This window comes from Leptonychotes weddellii, chromosome 8 (genome assembly GCF_054177405.1).
Source record: "Leptonychotes weddellii isolate Sample4059 chromosome 8, ASM5417740v2, whole genome shotgun sequence".
NCBI lineage: Eukaryota > Metazoa > Chordata > Mammalia > Carnivora > Phocidae > Leptonychotes > Leptonychotes weddellii.
The window spans coordinates 57,259,994-57,266,452 of NC_138376.1; positions in this window are offsets into that span (position 1 = coordinate 57,259,994).

The following is a 6,459-nucleotide window of genomic DNA, read 5'->3' on the forward strand; positions in this document are numbered from 1 at the left end:
CATTGGACTGATAGACTATGTTTACATACCTTCCATCCACTGTCCTTGTCTTGTTCCTTGGGGTTTCATGGAATATGTCCAATTTACATTTCATTCCTCTGTTCTTCAGACAGCAGGTTTTTGAGTTCCTTTACCATCTATCTCTGTTTACAAGCAGGGTGCCTAGAACAGAATCTCTTTTTCCATGTGTTGTCTGATCATGCTCAGTTAAGCATGAGCATGATAACTTTCCCTGGAAGGCTTGCTACCTCCAGGAATAGGAGAAGGATCAATAGGTCCTCTTTCCTTGCTTTGCAGCTGTAAGAGGGAACGTGATCTGACTCCACTCCATACTTCCCACCTCTGATGATTTCAGTGTTACATGTCGTAAGCACAGCTGTCTTTGACAACGGCTTGTTTTTTCCCGTTACTGAGTTTATCTATATTTAAAGGCTGTCTATCAAGGGAGTAAAGTAATTTACAAATTGTACCTCTTTAGAGGGCTATGTCTACTATCCAATTTTCTTTTGCTTTTCTTCAAATGTCAAAAGTACACTGATCATCCTTTAATTACTTTAGGGGGCACGATTTAAAGGATTTCACTGAACTTTTTATTTAGGTTTCAAATCTGAAAAGCATATATCAGCAGACTCACAGATTCTTTAGCATTTGTTCCTTTTTTTTTTCTGGACATTCACTCTCACTTATGCCCATTACTATATCTCTTGCATTTGGGAAATGTAAGAAAATATATTGAAATGCAATATTTTTTGGTTAATAATCAAACTAACTTTAAGGAAATGTTATGAAGTAGGTTCTTAAGTATATCCTACATGTAAGTCAATTTTTATAATGAAAGTCCAATTTATTTTTTAACAAGCCTCTAAAATATCCATCAGCTTCTTTAATTCTTCCTTCTGATTTATTCAGTGAGCTCATTCCTCATTTCATTTTTGATTAGATTGGTTTCACCATTGGCAGAACTCAGGAAAATAAATCCTCTTATATTTAATGTGTGCTTTGGTTTAATCTGGATGAATAGGAAAATGAAAACAACCCATTAGAAAGTAATGTTGATTGTTAGAGAGATGTGACTTTCTTAATCTTTAATATAATTGTTTGGAAATATATTTCAGAGGCTGCTTACTGATTACTCGTTTTCCCATGCCTGCCTTCTGTTTTCATGACTGTTTCTTACAAGATTAAAAAACAGAACATACTTGTGATTCTTTTCAGATTCTTCAAATGGGTTTTACAATAGCTGATTGTTTATGATCCATTTCTTTTTATCTTTTGGAACAATGGTAGGAGAAAGCTACTTTCTCTTCTGATCTGTTTGTGTACTTTGTCTAAAGTTCTATTATTCATGCATTAGCTTGTATTTTATTTATTTTCTTACTTGTCTGCCTCCTCCAGTAGAGGAAAAGCTCCTGAGGGAAGGGGCATACTTATCTTGAATGCCTGGCACAACCAATAAGTGGTGGTGAATGTTTGTTGGCAGAATATAAATTGATCATGACCAATCTGCCATTTTATAACAGGGAACAAAACACATAGTTCTCAAGAAGTTGCTGCTTCCTAAAAAATTATTTCTCTTATGAATATGACTCCTAAATAATCCATTTTTATAAATATTGTTTTGTCTTTTAATTAAAAAAATCATCCACTGTCCATCATCCATTTATTTGATAATTATTAAGCATTATTTTGGATATATAATGAGTAGATTTTAAAAATTATGTATATTTCCAATAAGCTCTCTTCATCAAAATCAATTTCCTAAAGCCAAAATTGTATATTTTAAATGCTGCATGCATGCAAGTAACTATAGCATAACTGTGGATTGGAATTGAAGGAACCGTTTGTTTCAGCTCAAAGACCCTGCAGTACATTTCATACTAGATTGCTGATGGTAAATAATAATTACCAGTTTCCCAGTATATTCCAAAAATATGACTCCTGTGTAAAATCACTGACAAAGGCACTGATTCAAAGTACATAGCTGGAAGCTGGCTTCTTTAATTATTAATGTGCTTACCTCATTTCCATCACTCATTAATAAAAAGCTGAGATTCAGTCTAGAATTAAAGAAACAACTTCAGAGAAGAGGTCATGTGGTCTGAGTAAATGTGTCATCAGCATTATTTTGTACATTTTGTACTTTCCAAGCGATTTTGGTATGTGTTTCTGACTAGGCTCCATTCTTCACCGGCCTAATATTGGAATCGTATTGGAGTCTTCCCTCACTCTCTCTCCCTCTCCAGTCTGGCAGCAAGCTGTACCATTCCACAAACATCTTTCAGAGCCTCTCGTCTTCTGTGTGCTCACTTTCAGTGTCCTGGCCTCGTTCTCCTTCTGGCCCTTCCTTAATGTGTGGTGCAAGTAGTCCTGAGCTCCTTCCTACCCAGGACAGTCTTCTTCCTAAGACCCCACTGGATCATTTCACTTATCCACTCAGAAGACCACAGCTATTTCCATCTGTCCAGTTGGCACTTCTGACTGACTCTCAAGATCTCAACTTCCCTATCTTATATTATTTCCCTTTATTCCCTAAAATACCTTATTCTTTTTTTTTTTTAAGATTTTATTTATTTATTTGACAGAGAGAGAGAGAGCATGAGCAAGGGGAGAGGGAGAGGGAGAAGCAGGCTCCCCACTGAGCAGGGAGCCCGATGTGGGGCTCCATCCCAGGACCTTGGGATCATGACCTGAGCCGAAGGCAGATGCTTAACCATCTGAGCCACCCAGGCACCCCTAAAATACCTTTTCTTTTAGTTGAGGAGTTCTGTGTCTTCTCCCACAAATTCGTTTGTCATTATCTGCTGTCTGCTCGTACTGTTCACTCCATCTGAAGTGCTTTGCTCCCTTTGCTTCTCTGAATTCTATGCATCCTTCAGATCTCCCAGGCTTGCTCCAGAGGTCCTTCCTCCCCCTGTTCATGTTAGCCCACATGTGTCTCTTCTCTGAGCTTTTACGTGAAATTACAGGCTTGGCAAACAGTGGGTCTGGGATTGAATCATGGCCTCATACTAGTCTCAAGTAGACCAAGCATTGCATTGAGTGTTTACTGTGTACCTGATAGAGTTCATAGGGTCATGTGCCTTAGCTAATCTCTCCTCCTCAGTAACTTTATATATTAAGTACTATCTTGATTCCCATTTTACAGATGAGCAAACTGAGGAACAGAGAGGTTGAGCAACCTGTCTAAAGTCACTCATCTAGTAAGGGGCAGAGCTAGGAAGCTTGGCTCCTGAACCTGCTCTCCTAGCCTCTGTGCTATTCTTGCCTGGTCAAGATATATTTGAAATTTTTTTTTTTTTCCTTTGAAATGAGTTTTGATGGGGATTTTTAGGGTTGACTGATGGGCATATTACTCTTTCCTGTCTCCCTGGGCGGTCTCTGGAGGAAAAAAATCCCTAATCTAACAATGCTTTTGGAGTTGTTATGCCTGCCTGTGTGTTGTGTGCGTGCGAGTGTTGACAAGCTGGGAAGGGCATTGAGGGAGGCACAGAGTGACCACAGGGAAGTTCAAGAGGCCTACTCCTGTCCCGGTTACACTTAATTCCTACTCCCAAGCCCAGAAACCATACTGTAGAAAGAATGTGTGCAGAAAGACGAATATTAAAAAAATACAGTTTTACCACTTGTGAACTGGATATCCTTGAGAAAGCTGCCCTCTCTGAACTTTAATGTCCCTAGCTTTGCACAGTGATACTAAATTGTACATCGCAGAATTATTAAATGAGATAATAAAATGGGGTATTTAATGAGGTACTGGATGTAAAGTGAATGCATGGTGTCCAGTATGCAGGGGAGTCCAAGAGATATTTATGTTTTCCTTTGAGGCTCTGTACTCTAGCCAGGCCCATGGCTTTCCTTATCCCTGCTGATGCTCTTCCCTTTGCCTGTATAACCAAGCAGGCCCTCATTTCCACCTTGCTAAATCTCCTTAACTTCTCCTATCTTCCCTTAGGTACTAACTTCTTCATGAAGCTTCCTGCGACCCCTTAGCTGGCATTCATTTCCCCTTTCTGTGAAGTCTTTCACTTCCAACTCTTTATTGTAGTTGTTCGTGTACAGTGTGGCTTAATCGTTCGCACTGAGCCCGATGCTAGCAATAATAAAAGACGAAGGCACGGTCCATGCCGCCGGTGAGCTCACTTGCTGTCAGGTAGGGGAGAGAGACCCCCACATGACTGTTGATACAATCTTGTGGTGAGAACATTTCCAGAATGCTGTGGAAATGTAGATGAGAGCACAGTTAACAGAGCCAGGGTGGAGAAGGAAGGAGCAGGAAGCCTAGAGGATTTCGGACAGGGGCAGTTAGACTGGGCCTTGAAGGGTGAGTGGAGAGTCTGCAGGCAGGGGATGGGGGAAGGGTGTTTCTATCAGAGAGTGAACATGATAGACAAAGGCCCACCATCATGGCAGCATGTGCTTTGTTTGGGAAGCCACAAGAGTCCTCTGTGGCTAGATTGCCCACTGGCAGTGGAGAAAAGTAAAGCTAGAGGGTAACTGTTTTTGGTTCTCAACAAATCAGTTGTATGACTAGAGATCTAGCTTAAAAGCAGTTTTGAAAAAGAATAGATTTTTAATTGTGTCTTCATTATGTCCATTTGAACTGTCATGGAGACGGACCGTTCAACAACTTATACTATTTTGGGTGCGTTAAGAAAGTTCAACTGTTGTGACTGATTATGTTCATCACCAAATTGGAGGTTAAGTGCTGGGTGTCACTGAAAAGGGACTTTGACCAGACAGAGAATAATCAAAGGAAGCTGTCAGAATAAAAAGAGGCTCAATATTATGATGTTATGATGGGTATAGGAGACTTTATGGCCTTTTGCTTGCTTCAGAACCTTGGAGGGTGATTCAGGAAAGTGGGCTTTATACTGTTTTGCTTTCAGAGGTGGACTGGGATTCATAAGCAGAAGTTATAGAGTATCTGGAAGGAATTTCTAAGAACTGATGATTAGGTATTCCAGTTTTTAATACTGTAATGTCCATGGAGACTGGGTTGGACTCCTGATTCTCTTATTGGGTGACAGAATGGATCATTTCTTCTGATACCAAGCTCTTGGGAGTCTATGACACATGTTCAACACAGTTTTGGTATGAAATAAATTTTATTATACTTGAAATTTATTAAAATAGATTATCTGTGTCAAAATATGCTAATTTAATGTGTCTGCATGGCAGGCAGTATAGAAAGATGAAAAGTTTTAGAGTCAAATTTTATCTTCATTTCTTACTATGTAATTTTGAGCACGTTACTCCCTGAGCCTGTTTGCCTGAGAGAGAAAGAGAGAGAGAGAGAGCAAGCACGAGCAGGGGGAGGGGCAGAGGGAGAGGGAGAAGCAGGCTCCCCGCTGAGCAAGGAGCCAGATGTGGGGCTCCATCCTGGGACCCTGGGATCATGACCTGAGCTGAAGGCAGACACTTAACTGATTGAGCCACCGAGGCATCCCTATTTGCCTCCTTTTATTTATTTATTTTTAAAGATTTTATTTATTTATTTATTTATTTATTTATTTATTTATTTATTTGAAAGAGAGAGAGAGAGAGAAACAGCATGAGAGGGGGGAGGGTCAGAGGGAGAAGCAGGCTTCCCGCTGAGCCGGAAGCCCGATACAGGACTCGATCCCAGGACCCCGGGATCATGACCTGAGCTGAAGGCAGTCGCTTAACTGACTGAGCCACCCAGGCACCCCTTGCCTCCTTTTAGATAAGCAAATTGAGGCTTGCCAGAGGTTAAGTGCACAAAGCTTCTAAGTGGTGGAGACTGCATTTTAGCGAAGCTGTCTGATTTCACAGCTGGAACTTTTCCCTGTACGCTGCACTGCCTGCTGTTTGTGTACACGGACTGAGAATTGGGTAAGGCCAGTCAGTCCAAGTAGCTTTCACATCAGTTTTGAAATCTGTCATCATCTCAGAAAGATGGCCATTCAGCCTCTGCTTGAGTAACTCCAGTAATTGGAGTTCCGTAACTTCACAGGACAACCCATTCCTTTGTTGGACAGCTCCTGCACTGGAGATCTTACTCATCTATTTGTTGGAAACTTGTCTCCCTGTAATCTCCATATATTAGTCCTCGTTCTGCCTTCTGGAGGATTATTGAACTCCTCCCTTCCCTCTTTGGTCTAGCAGTCTTTCAGATGCTATGTGCCTGGAGTCTTCTTCTTCAACAGTTCGGTGGGCAGTCTCCAGAGCCCTTGCCCTCACAATCACACTTTCTGACAATCCTGTTTAATCGGTTGTTGCTGGCAAGTTGCGGTACACAAAATTGGACACAGCAATGTGGCAATCGGTACACTGGAAAGACTCCTGGACTGAGATGTAACACCTAGGTTAAGGTATCAGCACTACTGCTAACGGGATGACACTGGGCAAGCGGCAACAGAGCTGAGCTGCAGACACTCATTTGTAACATAGGAATAATAATCACCCTACTGTACAGCATTAATATGGGAGTCAAGGAGG